At 34.1% G+C, this 18,630-nt stretch overlaps 1 protein-coding gene across 1 annotated transcript in view; it reads right to left on the bottom strand.

Annotated features, from left to right (window-relative positions):
• The window catches only part of LOC135949215 (uncharacterized), a 97,805-nt gene that overhangs the window by 44,795 nt on the left and 34,380 nt on the right, over positions 1-18,630 (bottom strand). The window lies entirely within an intron of this gene.

Here is an 18,630-nt window from a genome sequence, read left to right as displayed (position 1 = left end):
CATATGATGATTATTGGTAATTTCAGTGTTAGTTGTAGGTACTACTTGTACTTGTTGTTATTTCATAAGTAATTTTCGTTAAGGTGTAATTACAAGAACATAATTTTGTGTTCAGTTACTTGTTTAATAAATTATTATTTCTGTTAAGCCACCAAGAATAATGTACGACAGAAAATTATTGTGAATTTGCAACGAATTTTGTTTTCCACTTCATATCAGCACTCTTTCTTTAATTTGATCGTATTGTTACGATCACTTTAATTGAATGTGATCGTATCGGCGTTTCAGGGAAGTATGTCGATGGAACCAAGTGGTATGAGAAAAAAAAGAGGGAAACAAATCTATAACTTCTAAAGTTAAGTTTTCTCTAATTAATTTGCCACATAAAAAACACAAGGTAGACATGTTATACATCAATGGATAGAGAATTTTGTCTACTTTTCAAAAATATATATAACTTTTGACAATTAAATAATTCATGGAATACTTTTTTGAAAAATATGAAAAAAAATGCTTTTTATTGAGTTTTTGAGTAGATACTAATTTTTCAAATTGAAATAAAATTTTTATTTATGAATATTTTTTAATTAAATTTCACAGTTATGTAGACTTTTCTATTTAAAATGGAAAAATAAAAACAAATTTTGAAATTTGTTATCAAGTATTCCACAATTCCCAAAAAACTCTTGAAAAATCCAAAAAATGGGATTTTTTTGTTTTTTGCCTATAATATCCATACCAGGGGGCGGGGTTACAAAATAATTAAGAACATAATGGGCCATCTAAAATAGGTTATTATATTTTGATATCGACTATGCGATTTGAGAATTTTTGCTCTAAAGTTGAATTTTACATGAAAAATAGGCGTTATTTCAATGGACCTGGTCCCCTCGGTATCAAAAATTATCAATTTTTTTTTCATTTAAAATATTTGATGTAAAGTTAGATTTTCAAATAGTACAAATTCATTATACATCCTCTTAGAAATTTTTTAGATAACTTAAAAAGAATAAAAGTACTTTTTTCGAAAAATTGCCTTTTTTAAATTTTTTAAATTCAAATGCATGTAACTTTGGATTCAGTCATGATTTTTAAAGAATTCTTTCTTTATTTGATATATATACATTAATGTTAATCCTACAAAAGAAAAATGAAGAAAATCGGGAAATATTTGGAATCGCGGTCATCAAAAAACTGGAGTAGGGTGGGTAAAAATTTTGAAAATTTTATTTTCAAATGCGAATATCTCCTAAGCTATAAGAGATAATTGAAAGCTAAGACGAGGTTTTATGTAGTGCTCGGCAAGAAGATTCTATATGTGTAATGTTTTTTGAAATAGGATAATTTTTTAATATTGAACAAACCCGAGGTGTCCTACTTTGGGGACCTCTGGTCCCGCTCCTGTTAAGCTCATGAGCTCAAAATTGAAAACTTAAACTCGACTACACTTCCTCTTTGCGCATGTGAAATTTCATTCAAATCGGACTAAGGGTTTAGAAGTTTCAGATTTATTTCCCTCTTTTTTTGTTCTCATACCACTGTGCGTCGCTTCTGAGGGATCTGATGGGTCCGTCGTCAAATCCTAAATTCAAATACTTCTCTTGTGAAATATCATTTCCTTCGGAACAGCCAGTTAGATTTCTATAAACATTTCTGCAATTTGATCGTATGGTTACGATCACTTTAATTGATTGTGATCGTAACCGTATAGGCGTTACAGAGGATTATGTCTATGGGACCAAAGATCCCTAAGGAGCATCGCTTCTGAGGGATCTGTTGGATCCGTCGTCAAAACTTAAACTCAAATACTTCCTCTCTATGCCCTTCTGAAATATCGTTTCCTTCGGAACAGCCAGTTAGAATTCTAAAACATTTCTGCAATTTGATCGTGAGGTTACGATCACTTTAATTGACTGTGATCGTTACAGGGGAGTATGTCGATGGAACCAAAGACTCCTAAGGAGTGTCGCTGTATGGTTTCAAAGTGGCGTATCTCAGGAATATATAATTTTTAAATGATTTCCCTTTTGAGTCTATTTAGCGCCGTTCCTGAGGGGTCGGTGGGGTCAATCTTCAAAACCTAAACTTAAATACTTTGCTTCTCTGCACTGAAGAGATGACACAGTGTCTGACAAAGTGTTTTTTACGGCACTCCTTACGCTCTATAGATAGACTTCAACCAAACCTTATAGTTTTGCTTAAATATGAAAAACATGTGAAATTTATGTTCCCATGAAATATCCATTTCCCTCGAAGGGCAAATTGCTATCATGAAATTCCCCATGAACTTTCCATTCACAATAGTTGATTTTGTTCGTAACAGCTGTTTATTGTTTACAAAATTTCATCTAAAAATTTCCCAACATGGGGAATTTTTTCAAGTGAACAAAGTTTATGAACGAAAAATGGGAAAAGGGAACATATTTCATGTGAAATATTGATTCGCGATAGGAGTGATTAAATTAAATATTATCGAGAATAAAATTGTTAGCAAACCAAATGACCAACTAAACATATTCTCCCAATTTCTTGAAAAGAAGTTATTTAAATTGGCACGTGGTTGAAAAGAAAAGAAGAAAAAAACCAGGCGATAAGCAAACAAGGATACATTACAGTTTAATATGGGAGCAGAGAAACAGCAGCTTTTCACAATTTTATTAAAAATAAGGAAAAAATTAAGGACAATAAAAAGGAAAATATGATACAATATATGAATTAGGCTCTCGAACGGGGGGTTTGTTTGTGTTGCAACAATGCAACATTTTAAAGCAGCTTGCATTTTAAAATGTCAAATAACATTTCGCCAGCAATTTTGTGTTTGTTTGGCTGGCTTAAAACTGACCCCCTGTAAAAAACCATCAACTAAATTAAGAATACTGAACTAAGAAGTTTCATAAAACACAAGATTTTCCGCCTTATAAAATAAATTCACAATGAATTTCAAGTTACGAATGTTTATTAAACAAGGCATCACACATTATTTAATTTTTGAATTTAAAGAAACCAGTTCAGTTCATTACGTCTGACTACGTGACAGTTAAAGAAACTAAAAATATACTCAAATTCGTAATGAAATGTAATATTTGAAGCATGACAAGCAGGTGTGCTCTCTAAAGCAACCAACAGGATCTTTAAGTAAATCGCTAAACAAGCCTTATAATATGCGAAAATATCCTTTTTTTTATTTTGTTTTGTAGCAGTAGAAAGAGGAGTATTAATTATTACCTTGGCACACTTATCTCTTTTATAATGATAACATTAATGAGAAACTGGTTTCTATTTTAAGACATTCTCACCCCTTTTTTTCATTTAAAGTTTCAAAATTCAATTTGTTTGTTACGGTTATAAAAATTATATAGTTTATGATGGCTTTATTGTGGAATTATTCAAATGGAAGGATTAGCTTAACAATGTATGCATTGGTAGCATTGTTGCCAGATTTGCCGATTTATCGGCATTTTGGTGATTTTTGATTATAAAAATGGCAAAGTGCGATTAGACGATTTTATGAAAAGTCTATATTTACATCAAGTTTTCATATAATCATTTAATTTCAGTTTTTGATCAGTTTGTTGGCTACGGAAAGTTGATTTCAACATACAGACGTACATGGCTATATCGACTCCGCTATCTATAACGATCCACAATATACATATATACTTTGTGGGGAAATTTTTCCAATTTTTAACATTTATTTTGATACATTTGTACAATATAAATTTATTCAAAGTATTGGCCATTATTAGCTATGACCTTTTCCCATCTTTCTGGCAACATAGGGATTCCAAGCCAAAAGAACTGCTTATCTTTTGAGGCCAACAACGAATCAAGCCAATATCGGATACTCTGTTCCATAGTGAAGCGTATCCCAAAGAGGGCGTTCAGCTTAGATCGAAACAAATAGAAGTCGGACGGGGCAAGGTCTGGACTATAAAGCGGGTGAGGCAAAACTTCCCAATCAATTCATTCTAAATACTTTTTAACAGGTATTAGAATATGTGGCCAATGAAATATTAAGGTTTCATATCTGGTCGCATATTCTGGGCGTTTTAGGGGCAATGCATGCTTCAAACGAATCAGTTGCGTTCGGTACAGGTTCCTTGTGCTGGTCTAGTCATATTTCAGCAGTTCATAATAGATAGGACCCTTTTGGTCCCACCAAATACAGAGAATTACCTTAGCTTTATGGATATTTGGCTTAAAAATTATGGTCTTTTATAGCGTTCAAGCATCATCGCGGACATGCTAAATCGTCTTTCAAGGACTATCGGCTTTAATTCGTATGGTAGCCAATTTCCCTGCGTTTGGATGAATCCTGTTGCTCGCAAACGTTTTGAAATTGCTGCTTGAGTAGGTTAGGTTATAAAGGCAGCTAGTATCAACCAGCTCACTTGGGTCCATGAATTGGTCCCTTTGTGATACCCTAAGGATCATGTTCAGGTCCTCAAGAGGTCCTTCACATGTCATAAATGGGTTCAGTGCCGAACCAACCTGACGCACGAATGAACGAATCCATCTTCCTGACATCCACATTAGATAGATCCGCTAGGCCGTGCAAAAAAGGACTGCCTATTGTCGCAGTCCAAGCCCCTGATAGAGCAGGGCAAAGACAGAGGAGATGTTCAACTGTTTCATCCTCGTCTTAATTATGGCAACTCCTACAGAAGTCATTATATGGATTATTCAGTCTCCTAGCATGCGCACCAATCAGACAGTGCCCCGTAAGCACTGATATCAGAGCCCGTGGTAGCCCCATGAGGGACATTGACCTATGATAGTCAAAGACGGGAAATGTGAGTCTCGATATCAATCAATTTGTCAGATTAGACCATCTGAGCTGAGCAGACTCAAATAATTTACGCTGTATGACTGACTTACAGCAAAATAAAGGTAAACCGACCAAAAGATCGATCTCATCAATTTGTAAACATGAGCCTTTTTCGGCCAGTTCATCCGCAATAGCATTGCCAGGTACACTAGAGTGACCAGGCACCCAGAATAACTCCAGGTTAGAATGTGTCGCCATCTCATTAAGAGATACCCGGCATTCAAGTACCAATCAGGATGTCGAGTAGACGCCAGATAGGGATTTGATAGCAGGCTTACTGTAAGTACATATTCGAATATTCAGACCAAATAGCCTATAGTACTTCATCCAGTGTACCGCCCTTTTAATCGCTGAAATCTCAGCTTGAATTACACTACATTGATCATGTAGCCTGAAACACACCCCCTTCTGAAAATGGGGAGTAGGTCCCAATGATTTTGCAAGCTCTTGTTGAGTTTGACATCAATCTTCTTCATACTTTTATGGTTGGCCTGGGCGATGTTTACTTTCCGCTCGTTTTCTTGCTTCTAAGTTCTTTATCGGATTGCGATCTAGAACTTTCTGAAGTTTATACGACTTCAACCCAGTATTAGCTTTGGCTCTGCGCACAAAATAATCAGATCATTTAACTTTACGAGCTGCTTTTCTGATAGAAGTGTTGGGTGCTCTTCGAAAGAGTAGTTTGTCTTCTTTTGCGTGTTAAACCTTTTTTCTTCCTGATCCCGGGTTTTTTTCAATGTAAAAGTCTTCATTATACTGTTTAATGGCTTCTGAAAATTTTTTACGAGGAACCTTCAAATACTTTGCTGTGCGTCAATAGACATTTTAAGAATGAGTTTTCCCGTGTATCGTTTGGGCGATTTTTAGTTGCCTGAAAGATCTCCCGATTTTAATGCTTCAGAATTCTTTCCTTGGGATTTTTTGAAGTCATTGAACTTCAAACCAGCATTAGCTTTGGCTATGCGCACAAAAGAATCAGATCATTTAACTTTACGAGCTGTTTTTCTGATAGAAGTGTTGGGTGCTCTTTGAATGAGTTGTTCGTCTTGTTTTGCCTTAGTACTATCTGTTATACCTTTTTTCTTCCTGATCCAGGTTTTCTTTCTAAAAGTCTTCATTATACTGTTTAATGGCTTTTGAAACAGTGTGACGATGAACCTACCCATATTTTGCTATGCATCAATAGTGATTTTAAGAATGAGTTTCACCGTGTCTCGTTTTGGCACTTTCAGTTGCCTGAAAGATCGACCGATTTGAATGCTTCAGACATCTTTCCTTGGGGTTTTTTGAAGTCATTGGACTTCAAACCAGCATTAGCTTTGGCTCTGCACGCAAAAGAATCAGATCATTTAACTTTATGAGCTGATTTTCGGATAGGAGTGTTGGGTGCTCTTCGATAGAGTAGTTCGTTCGTCTTATTTTGCCTTAGCAATATCTGTTTGACCTATTTTTTTTCCGTGATCCCGGGTTTCTTTCAATGTTCAAGTCTTCCATATACTGTTTAATGGCTTTTGGAACAGTGTGACGATGAACCTTCAAATATTTTGCTGAGCGTCAATGGTTTTGGCGACTTTCAGTTGCCTGAAAGATCACCCGATTTGAATACTTCAGACATCTTTACTTTGGAGTAACAGCATAGTTTATTTTACGCCAGTTACCTGACTTTAATATTAATATGCTATAAAACGCACTTGCATCTTACTTCTTTCCCGTTTAAAAAAATTCTAACAAACTTCCTAACATTCAAACGGTTAATTTTAATTTTAACAAAATGATTTATGAACAAACTCGAAATGCAAATGCAGCAAAAACTATGTATGTACTAGGAATGTGACAAATGTTAAAAACAAAACAAAAATAAATTAAGAAAAACTTAAAATCCAAAGAGAAAAAACATACAAAAAGATTTGTGGCTTGTGACTCACGACAAAAAACACAAAGATGCTTTTAAAAAAATCCTTAGTTAGCACTTGTTTAATGTAAAAAAGAATAAACGTATAAAAAACAGCGTTGACTTAACGAAAATATAAAAAAAAATAAGAAGAATCTTAGTCAGCTCATCAGATTTCTTAATTTAATTGGCTTTTTGACTTTAAAGGAAGTTTAACAAATAAACAAACAGAATTTCCTTTGGCCATACTTTCCATACATACGAGTAGTAGTTATGGTAAAATGTCCATATGAAATTTGTAGGGTTAGGATTTATATTTATTTTTTGTTTAGGTTTTCAGCAGCTAAACAGTGTTAAGGTTAAAACAAAACTATACGTTTATCTTAAAGGTTTCTACAGACAAACTGTCTGCAGCTACTAGTTACAACACCATTCCCAAAACAAAACAAACCTAACCAAAAAAAAAAATAACAACCAAGACGACGACAATTTCGTTTTTAGACACAATTCCAACACCTTGTTTAACTTATTGTTGATGCTATTTTTTTCTTTTTATTTCATTTTATTTTTTTTGCTCCTGGCTTCTACTCTTAGTGGCTGATGCTTTTGCCATTAACACCTCGTTTTTTGGTTTTGTCTTGATCAATGGATCAGTGTTTCTTTTACTATGTACCAGAAACCAGAAAAAAATAAAAAAAATAAAAACCAAATCCATATGGGCTTTTGAATAACTTCTGTATGTAAGTTTGTACATTGTCATTTCAAATTAAAATACATTCGCTTGTATTCAATACTCATCCCACAAAATTTTAAACGATAAACGATCTTCTTCTCCGGTTTTTTTTTTTTTTTTTTTTTTTGGTTGCCAACATTTTAACTCTACGCTAAAAACATGTTAAGTTTTCGCTACCAATGGTAGTTTTTTTTGTAAGAGATTTTTATTTTGTATTAAAATTTCAAGCAGCTACTGGTCTTTAACAAAAATGTAAGAGGAGTCTTACGGTTGACGTTGTGTTACATTCAAACCACTTGTAAATTAACGAAAACGTGGGAATTTCGTTTGTCATTTAAATGTACGATTGAGTACAGACTTTAAATTATTATTCTTTCAATATTTAATTGTACCCTACAGTTGTATGCAGGTGTTGCAAGTAGCCAGGAATGGAGAGTTAGATCTAGGACCAGTTTTTGCCCTCTTGTTGGTTATTCTCTTTTTTTTTCTTCATGGACCAGCACTCGCGGTCCATGTGTGTGCATTGTGTGGTTATGGGAGGGAGGAAAGAGGTAGTAGAGTTTTTTGTTATACGTTTATTATAATATTATTCCTGCCTTTAATTTACAGGCCTTACAATATGTAATTAAATCTTAAAACTAAACAATTATTGTTCTATCAGTGGAGAATCATATTTGAAAAATTAGATGAGTGGTAAATCAGCTCTACGCAGCCTTGATCTATCTTGAGTTACTGTAAGTAGCCTTGCGAGCGGGTTCGGATGATGATGTAATTTTGATAAATAAGCTTCACGAGTTTTTCTGAATTCATCCTTGACTAAAGGTACATCTAAGTCTCTGTGGATGTTCTCGTTTCTTATGTACCATGGAGCTCCCGTCATGGTTCTAAGAATTTTGGATTGTGCCCTCTGTATAAAATCTATACTGGTATTGCTTGCTGTTCCCCATAATTGGATTCCGTATGTCCAAATTGGTTTTAAGACTGTCTTATTCAGGATGACTTTGCAGTTAAGGCTTAATTTCGATTGGTGATGGATCAGCCAGTGTAAATTAGATGCTTTTAGTTTCATGTGGAGCCGCTTGGCTTCTATGTGCCGACGCCAAGTAAGGCGTCTATCCAAATGAATACCAAGGTATGTTACGTGATCAGACTGTGGGATGTTCACACGGTTTAGTGTCACTGGTGGACAACTTCCTCTTCTAAGTGTAAACGTTATGTACTTGCTCTTGATTTCGTTTACTTGTATTCTCCAATTTTTTAATCACGTCTCCACGTGCCTGAGATAATTATCTAGGTTTCTAGATGCTACATTTATGTCCACATGAGAACTAAGAATTGCAGTGCCATCTGCAAAGGTGGAAATGGTAAATTCTTCGGAGTTGAGTAGAGTTTTTGGACATTCGATATGAACTTTCCTACAAAATGAAAGGAAGGACTTCAGCGGAAGGTTTGTTCCACATACGGACAGTAGGGCTAAAGAACTAATTTTCCCTGTAGTGTGTTGTGTGATCCACTTGCCACAAAGGGATGTGTTCTTGATGAAAACCGTGTATTACGTAGAAATGTGCGGGTATCAGGCACAAGCTTCCTAATTTCATCACAGCACATTCCGTTGTAGTATCGATAGAACAGTGAAACGCAGCCCACATTGCGTCGGTGCTCCAGCAAATCCATAGAGTAGGATTCCCTACTGTCGCCAATAATCACCTTCGCCCTCTCTTGTACGCGATCGAGAATATATCTCCAAAATAGACTTTGAAACACCGGCCCATACATGTCAGAGCTTCCAGAGTCTGTGGCTTGTTCTCATAGACCCCAAAGAAAGAAGACTGGAGCGGTCAAACCGTGGAATTTCCTTCAAAATGTTTATTGTCGTAAGAGCTGTGTGCACAGTTCCACCTTCTTGTTCGAGCCACATGTTCTCCACTCCCAAATAAAAACTCTTTGATCATGAACGATGTCCCAGAAAGAATAATTCTCGAAACCTACTGTGTAAATTCAGTGACTGTAATGCCTATTCATGAATGATACCTGGATTCTCAGTTCCTCTGAAGTCCAATTTTTTTTGGTTTCCATATTCTTTCAGATGAAAATGGTTTTTGTTAGTCATGATCAATTTTAAGCGAAAATCTTTCTTAAAAATTAGACACAAGTGCGTTTGAGGATTTTTCATGGATTTTCCAGGTATATTCCACTGGGTGTATGACTTAAAAACGAGGGATTTGCAAGATATGTCATATCTTTTGAATGTGATTTTTATTTTTAATAACTTATATGTCATTTTGAAGTTTACATATCTGTCATTTATTCTCACTTAGTTATTGAACATTATAGTGTAAACAACAAAGTTTTCTTTGCTTCGAAAGTAACGAATTTTGTACCAACAAAGCGTCATATGAGGGAAGTTTTGCTTTACTTCTTTAAATTGAAAAAAAGTGTCGCTGAAGCCCATCGATTGATCACCGAAGCTTAGGAAGAATGAGTTCATTCGATTTCAACGTGCGTAAGATGGTTTGTGCAGTTCAGAAGTGGTGATTTTGACACGGAAGACAAAGATGGCCCGGCCAAAAAAGTTTGAAGACCAAGAATTGTTGGCTTTATTCCATGAAGATTTTTGTAAAATTCAGCACGAGCTTGCAAAATCAGAGGGAGCTACTCAAATAGCAATTTCAAAACGTTTGCGAGCAGCAGGATTCATCCAAAAGCATGGAAGAAAAAAAATCGCCAAAGCCAGCCAACAAAGTTTGAAGACCAAGAATTGGAGGCTTTACTCCATGAAGATTGTTTTAAAACTAAACAAGAGCTTGCATAATCATTGGGAGCTACTCAAGTAGCAATTTCAAAACGTTTGCGAGCAGCAGGATTCATCCAAAAGCTGGGACATTGGGTACCATACGAATTGAAGCCGACAGACCTTGAAAGACGATTTTGTGATGCTTGAACGCTATAAAAGAAACTCATTTTTACACCGAATCATTACTTGCGATGAAAACTGGATTCATTAAGATAACCCAAAGCGTAAGAGATCGTATGTGAAGCCTGGCCAACCAGATAACTCGACACCAAAGCCAAATATCTATCCATGGCGCTAAGGTAATTCTCTGTATTTGATGGGAGCAAAGGACTCCAATTTATTATGAACTGCTGAAATCACGCCAGACCATCACAGGGAACCTGTACCGAATTGGCCGAAAAACCCCCAGAATATGCGGCCAGACATGAAACCGTAATATTCCATCATGACAATGCTGGGTCACATGCATAACGATCGATGCAGAATGCTCTCTCTTTGATACGCTTCACTTTGGAACAGAGTATCCGATAATAGCTTGATATTGTTCTTGGCCTCATAAGATGAGCAGTTCTTTTGGCTCGGAATCCATATGTTGCCAGCAAGATAGGAAAAGGTCATAGTTAACAATGGCCAATACTTGGAATAAATTTATATTGTACAATTGTTTCGAAATAAAACCTAAACATTTGAAAAAATCCATAATTTTTAAGTCATACACCCAATATATTCAGATACAAACATTTTAGATCAATACATCAATGTAGCGGAAATATGAATGCATTAACGAACTTTATTCTGAACAAACATCTTTTCGTCTCTGCTATCTAGAAAAAGGAATAAATATATTCACGTTACAGCAGGGACTTTTCATTTTTGTCATTGATTGGATCTGCTTCTGCGATGTACCATTCGGCGATTCGTATCAACATTTAATACCTTGATTTCTAATTATTCGTCAGAATCGAAGCCACTTGATTCGGTGCTGTGAATGTGTTATCATCTTTTATCCTAAACTAAATAACTATTCTAATTAGAAAATGGGTGCTTAGATATAAAGACTTAGAAATAAGTATCATTACTGGATAATTTTTAGACTATATAGAAAAGATCTAGGACAACATCCTTGTTAATAGATTTTAAATAAAAGTGTCCATCCACTCTATGGCACATTACATTCGACTTAACTGTTCAAACATCGCTGCATGTTTTCACACTTGTGAGGAGCCTTTGCTATTGAAAACCAAAACGTAATGAGAATTTTATTCTTAAACTTATATTTACTTCTAATAATGTTAAGGTTTTTTCTATACATATATATTTATTGAAAACAAAAACTGATTGCCTGTTTTATTCAATTGTTATGTAGGCCTTTTTTCACATACATAAGTTATTTTTGTTCGTTTCTATATATTTATTGAAAACAAAAACTGATTGTCAGTTTGTATGCTGCAGTTAGCAATGATGATTTTTAGCATTTCTCGTGTAATTACACACCCACTTTATGATTGAAAATTCACTTCTTTTGTTATTTATTTTATTTCATTGCAATAATATTTTTCATTTGATATTTTTTCACTTTAAAGTTAATGTCATTCTTTTTAATAACATCATTATTATTAAATGCTCATATAATTTTCATTTAATTACTGTTTTCACATGCACAACAGTGCTACAACAACAATAACAACAAAAATAATGCATACAGAGAGAGAGAAAAAAAAAGCTTGCCATATTTTATTATTTATATTCATACATATGAGTGTTTGTAGTTACCGTATGTACATATAATAAGTATGAATTCGAAATGTCACCTGTCTGCTAAATTAAAACGCGTTAGTAATATGTATTTATGTATGTGGTTTGCAATTAAGTAACAACAGTAGATGCAATAAATAATTCAATCAATATTTGAAACATTTTATTGAGAAAGTGGATGGAAATTCTTACATATGAAATCTAAAGGATGCTGTTTTAAGTCCGATAGAACTTACGAAAGGTCTAACTGTCATACTGCGCTCACTTTTTGACATTTATGATCAGTATACTGTGGCAAATCATCTATATATATACAAATTAAATGGTCCATGTATGTAATGGCATCACGTGAGAACGGCTGGAGCGATTTGGCTGTTTTTTTTTATTCGATTCGAAATTTTCAGGAGATGGTTTGTAAAGAAAAAAAAATCAAAAATTCCGGATAAAACTCGATTTTTTTTTTTGATTCCAGTCAACTGTAATAAAACAAGCTCCCTAAAGTATGCAGTACAAATTTAGATATTTTATTTGCAAATAAATAAGAACAGGCAGGTTTGTGTGCGCTCACTTTTTGACATTTATGATCAGTTACATACTGTTGCTAATCATCTATATATATAAAAATGAAATGGTCCATGTATGTAATGGCATCACGTGAGAACGGCTGGAGCGATTTGGCTGATTTTTTTTATTCGATTCGAAATTTTCAGGAGATGGTTTGTAAAGAAAAAAAAATCAAAAATTCCGGATAAAACTCGATTTTTTTTTTGATTCCAGTCAACTGTAATAAAACAAGCTCCCTAAAGTATGCAGTACAAATTTAGATATTTTATTTGCAAATAAATAAGAACAGGCAGGTTTGTGTGGGTGGAATTGGGTACATTTTGAACGTCCAATTTTCAAAATTGGACATTCAAAATCCGCTTCCTTTTTTATACATTCTGGATCCTTATAGATAGCGGAGTCGATTAAGCCATGTCCGTCTGTCTGTTCAACTTTCCGAAGCCCTCAAATAACTCACATACACGATTCATATATCAATATTTCCGGAATTCTTCCGACTCGGTTGCTATTTAAAATCGGTCAACAAATGTCTGAGATATAAGAAAAAAACCAGGACAACCTCGATTTTTGACTTATTTTTGAACTATATCTTTATTACTAAGTCATTAATATAGACAATATGAATATCTAATGATAGATATTTCAAAGACCTTTGCAACGACGTATGTGTATAAGACCGATTTTGACCCATTGTAGGGTCAAAATCGGAAAAAAATATTTTTTAACCCGAATTTGTTTTTTCACCAAAAGTTTTTTTTCGCTAAATATTAATTTTTTTTATTACAAAAAATGAAAAAAAAAATTTTCTTTACCTAAAAATATTTAAAATTTTTATTTGGAAGTATTCGGCACAGCACAATATAGCTCTCTTACTTGTTTTTGCTTAATTTTCACAAATAACATTTAAAAAAATGAAATTAATTTCAAGATTTTCTGTCCGGCTACTTTTTCCCCACACTGTTTACCATGCTGCAAGTGTGTGTGCGTGTGTTTGTGTGCATGCAAGTGGTTGGCAGCGCGCCACAATGGGTATCCACTAAATATTTATTCGTAGGCATAAATTATTATTTTTAGTTAATAAAACAAAATGCAGAAGGAGAAAAAATATAAAAACGGAACATGATTAATTACCATGGCCAAACGAACACTTTAACTGCATTTTACTGCGAATTTAATTGCAAATTGCAATAATAAAACTTATCATAAAAATGCTTTAACCGACAATAATTACCACCACAGCAAAAAAAAGGGTTACAAATTCGTTGTTTTTTAAAAAAAAAATATAATTGAATTTGTTCCTCCAATATTACGTATGTAGCTGAATTTTGTATGTAAATAATAAAAACATAAATATTAAATTTTAATAAGGTGCTAGGACGTATAAAAAAACAAATTTCAAAATTCCTCAAAAACAAGACAAATGCATTAAAAAGCCAGCCATTAAAATTTGTTTAAACAAACGACAAAACTAATACTAAAAAATAAAAATTCCTTTTACCATCACTCAAGCGAAAATTGCTGAATGTCATTTTGTTTTAACGTTATTTCTTATTATTGCTGTTGTTACTCATATGAGTGCACTATTTGACATAACCCGGAATGTGTCACAAAAAGGGGACATGTTGTCACTTATTTTTGTTATATTTTTTATATTTTTTTTTTTGTTATTAAAACGATAAGTGACCAGTTGTTGTCCACCCTAAACATGTTAATATCTTTTATATTTTGTTTGATATTATTATATTGATAAAATATTTGCGTAGTTTTTTTTTCTGTTGCATTTAAAGTGTTTAAATGAATAATAGACATTTGTTTGAAAGTTTACAAGATTATGAATATTCATGAGTGTTTTTTTTGAAAGTATATTTTTAATATTTTAAATTATTTTACCGCAAACAATTTCAGTTTTAATGAGACAATTCTTTCTAAAGGCTCTTCATGTAAGAAATACTACAATGTATTGGTAACGCCAAACATAAGTATTGCCAAACATTACAAGAAACCCAAACGTTTGGTTACTGAAATAATGTTTGGCAATGTTTGAAAGCATTAGATTGGGCTTTTTACGCTACTTTGTAAACATGGATAAAACTAGCATCTATCACAAAATAACAAAGACTAAGGAAAAGGAAAAGTTCAAATGTGTATCATAATTCATATTAATAGTCTTGCAAGAACTTCTTTTAGTTCTTTATAAGTCTGCTTTTACACAGGGCAAGTTTTCTTGCGCAAGTCTAGAGTTTATAGGAGAGAGAGGCAAGAAGAAAGAAGAGGGGTACACACTTGCTTGTACTGGCAAGTCTCTTCAATTCTCTTTTGTTTTCTCATTTTCACTATGGCGTCTATTAGGTTTTGACATACAAAATTGAACACAGACTTGCTGTGTGTAAACAGTCGAGCAAGTTTAAAAGGGAATCGAAGAGACTGGCTTCAAGTAAACTTGCTGTGTGTAAAAGCAGACTAAGGTGTATATGCCCTCAACAAATTCCTTCCATTTTCTCCTTTACGTTGCTACAGTATTTATGTAGCACGTTCCACAATGTTTTAGCCATGAATGTCTCATGTTCAACCTTCCTTGACGGTTCCAGTCCAGTTTTTTTTTGCTTCGAAAATTTCGAATTTTCTGTCAACAAAGCGGCATATGCGGCAAGTTTTGCTTGACATCGATTTCTCACCGAAGCTTATGGTGAATGTGTTCCATTGGTTTCAACGTGCGAGTTTGTGTTCAGAATTGGAGATTTTGACACGGAAGACAAAGATCGCCCAGCCGAAAAAGTTTGAAAACCAAGAATTTGAGGCATTACTCCATGAAGATTGTTGTCAAACAAAAGAAGAGTTTGCATACTTATTTGGAGCTACTCAAGCATCAATTTCCAAACATTTGCAAGGAGCAGGATCCATCCAAAAGCATGGAATTGAAGCTGAGAGACCTTGCAAGACGATTTTGTATGTCTGAAATGCTGCTCGAACGCTATAAAAGAAAATCATTTTTGCACCGAAACATTACTTGCGATGAAAAATGGATTCAGTACGTTAACCCGAAGTGTAAGTGATCGTATGTGAAGCCCGGCCAACCAGACGAATCGATACCAAAGCCAAATATCCATGGCGCTAAGGTAATGCTCTTTATTGGGAGCAAAAGGGTCCTATCTATAATGGGTATCACAATGGGATCAGATTTGAATGGACCCAAGTGAGCTGCTTGAGGAGCAGCAGCCCATGGAACCTAACCTATTATGAGCTGCTGAAATCTGGCCAGATAATCACAGGTAACCTGTACCCAAGGCAACGTATTCGTTTGAAGCGAGCGTTGGCCGAAAAACGCGCAGACACGAAACTGTAATATTCCACTATGACAACGCTCGACCACATGTTGCAATACCTGTTAAAACCTATTTAGAAATAAAGGGTTGGGAAGTCTTGCCTCACCCGCTTTATAGTACAGACCGTGTCCTGTGCGACTACTATTTGTTTCGATCGATGCAGAACGCTCTCTCTGGGATACATTTCACTTTGGAACAGAGTATCCGATATTGGCTGGATTCGTTATTGGCCTTTAAAGCTGAGTAGTTATTTTGGCTCGGAATCCATTTGTTGCCAGAAAGATGGGAAAAGGTCTTAGTTAAATATTGGTCAATACTTTGAATAAATTTATATTGTACAAATGTTTCAAAATAAAAGGCAAAACATTTGAAAAAAACTCGCATTTTTAAGTCATACAACCAATAGTTGTTTAAAATTTAGGAATACGTATACATCTATATTTGGTAAATGTCATCTTTTTGAAAAGATTCCATTGTATTGTCATTCACGGTTTGATTAATTTCATTGACAATTTTCCCTCAAAAAGATCTTCGTTAATAACGGTTAAACATTTGAAGTTTTGCCTTTCCCAGTTAAACCCGGTTTAAGTAGAGTTTAAGTAACCTTAACAATCTATCTCTAATATTCAAACTAAATGTTAAAAGGCAAACTTTATAAAATTATATTTAATTTATATTAAACACCCAAAACAAAAAGAAGAAAATACCAATTAAAAAATTTTCATTCTTAAAACTGCATTTACTCTCTACCAATAACTTTAATTCATTCACTAAAAAAATCGTTTATTTTTTTGTTGTTTGGCTTAATAAAAAACTACTTGCTGCTGCTACTGCTTCCCTTATTTCTGTTGAATTAAAATGAAATCTAAAACAAACAAAAAAAATAAAAGCAAAACAAAAATTTAACTTAAATAATGAAATCTTTTCGCACAATCTCAAATTGCTCATTAACATTTTGTGTTTGCACTATCACTTTGTGAAAATCATTAAAAAAAAAAACAAAAATAAAAAGACTAAAAACGAAAAAACAAATTTAAAGCACTGAGTTTATACTGCTGAGCAAACAAATGGTCCATGGATGGATGGATGCATAGTAGCAAAACAGTGGCTGTTTTTGGGTTACTTTTCAGCTACTACTTTTTTATTTGTGTCTTTTATTTCTTCGTTTGTACCTTTTACTCGTTTTTATTTAGTTAATGGCTGAATGTTTATGTATCTTATGGAAGGTTATGGTTGGTTTCCCTTTTTCTTTGGTAACAAGTGCATTTTTAGAAAAATGTCTTTGAAAGTGCAGGATTTTTGTGAGAATGTGATTTTAAGCTAAAACTGAGCCTCATCGCTGAACACAATTTTGCGTCATCTATAAGTTACGCCAATCGATGACTGATTTTCAAAGTAAATTTGGGAAATTTACTTAGTACCGTTGTTCATAATGATTTGCCACAGTATACTGATCATAAATGTCAAAAAGTGAGCGCAGAATGACAGTTAAGCCTTTCCTAAGTTCTATGGAACTTAAAAAAACTCCCTTTATTTATAGAAATAATATGTGGAGAGCTTTGGAAAGTAAAGGTATCACCGTGAGCATCCTACTATAAATGTAGATAACTGAAGACCAATGGAAACAGGATATTACAACAACTTACAACAATACCCATAAGCTCTATCACAGGACCATACTAACGGTCTCGGTTTAAATGTTCGAATGGAACGTACACAGAATCGCCAGAAGAACTTCTCTTGGCTCTATAGCTCTACCCTCTTCAAGGTTACCGTTGATGATCATCAGAGATAGGAGCTTCGTTAACAGGATCTTCATTTTTTTTTTCAGTATCTTTTTTTCTTTATTGAATCTTTCTTTTTAGAAATTTACAATAAGTATTCAAATCTTAACAAGGATCTTCATGGAAGAACTTGTTTTATGGGTCTTTTGCAACTGTTAGTGGAGAATATCCTATCACAACTGTGATCAAGTCTTTTGACAGTGTCAAAAACTTGGATCTTCATACCAAAGAACAACTACCAAAATAATGTGGATCGATCAGCTTTAGCTCTGTTTTGTTCAAAACAATGGACAAACTATTGGATAGTTACATTAGAAAGACCTATCTGTGGATGAATCCATTACATTGCTTTCAATTTGGCTACTAAGATGACAAACCAACGATTAAAAGGCTATGGGCTCAAACCAAATAGCCGCCCCATGCATTTATCAACATAGTATAATGTGCTTTCAATATCACGTCCTATGGATAAGATAAAAATGGATTTTGTACATATTAAACTGGGAGACGTACGGACTTACTGTCCAAATCGAAGATGTAATCGGGGGTCTATTGACAATATATCCCACGATCTGCTCAAACACGAAAGTAACTTAAAAGCCTCAACTCATTTAGTAGCTAACAGCTGGGACGCCAGTTTTAAAAGAGTCGTGATCATTAACATACTAAAGTAAGGCAATTTTCGAAGACTTGTATCGAACACATTAACATCGTCAGAATAATAGTCGAACAAATGGTAGTATGGTTCTCTTCTTTATCCAATTTTCTCCAACATGTCATCTTGAAAGCACTTCAATGTAAGATAATGAAAGCTGTCGTATTAAACTCAAAACCATTAGCTGCTACTTAATCAATGTCCAGTTGGATTTGTCCATTATCTTCACTTCCATTGAACCTATATAGATATCGATACCGTATTGACGAAAGTCACCAGGGGCATAACATGGATTATTCAGAT

Source organism: Calliphora vicina, chromosome 1 (genome assembly GCF_958450345.1).
Source record: "Calliphora vicina chromosome 1, idCalVici1.1, whole genome shotgun sequence".
Lineage (NCBI taxonomy): Eukaryota > Metazoa > Arthropoda > Insecta > Diptera > Calliphoridae > Calliphora > Calliphora vicina.
The sequence above is the reverse complement of the archived record's forward strand: the minus strand, read 5'-3'. Positions and strand labels throughout refer to the sequence as shown.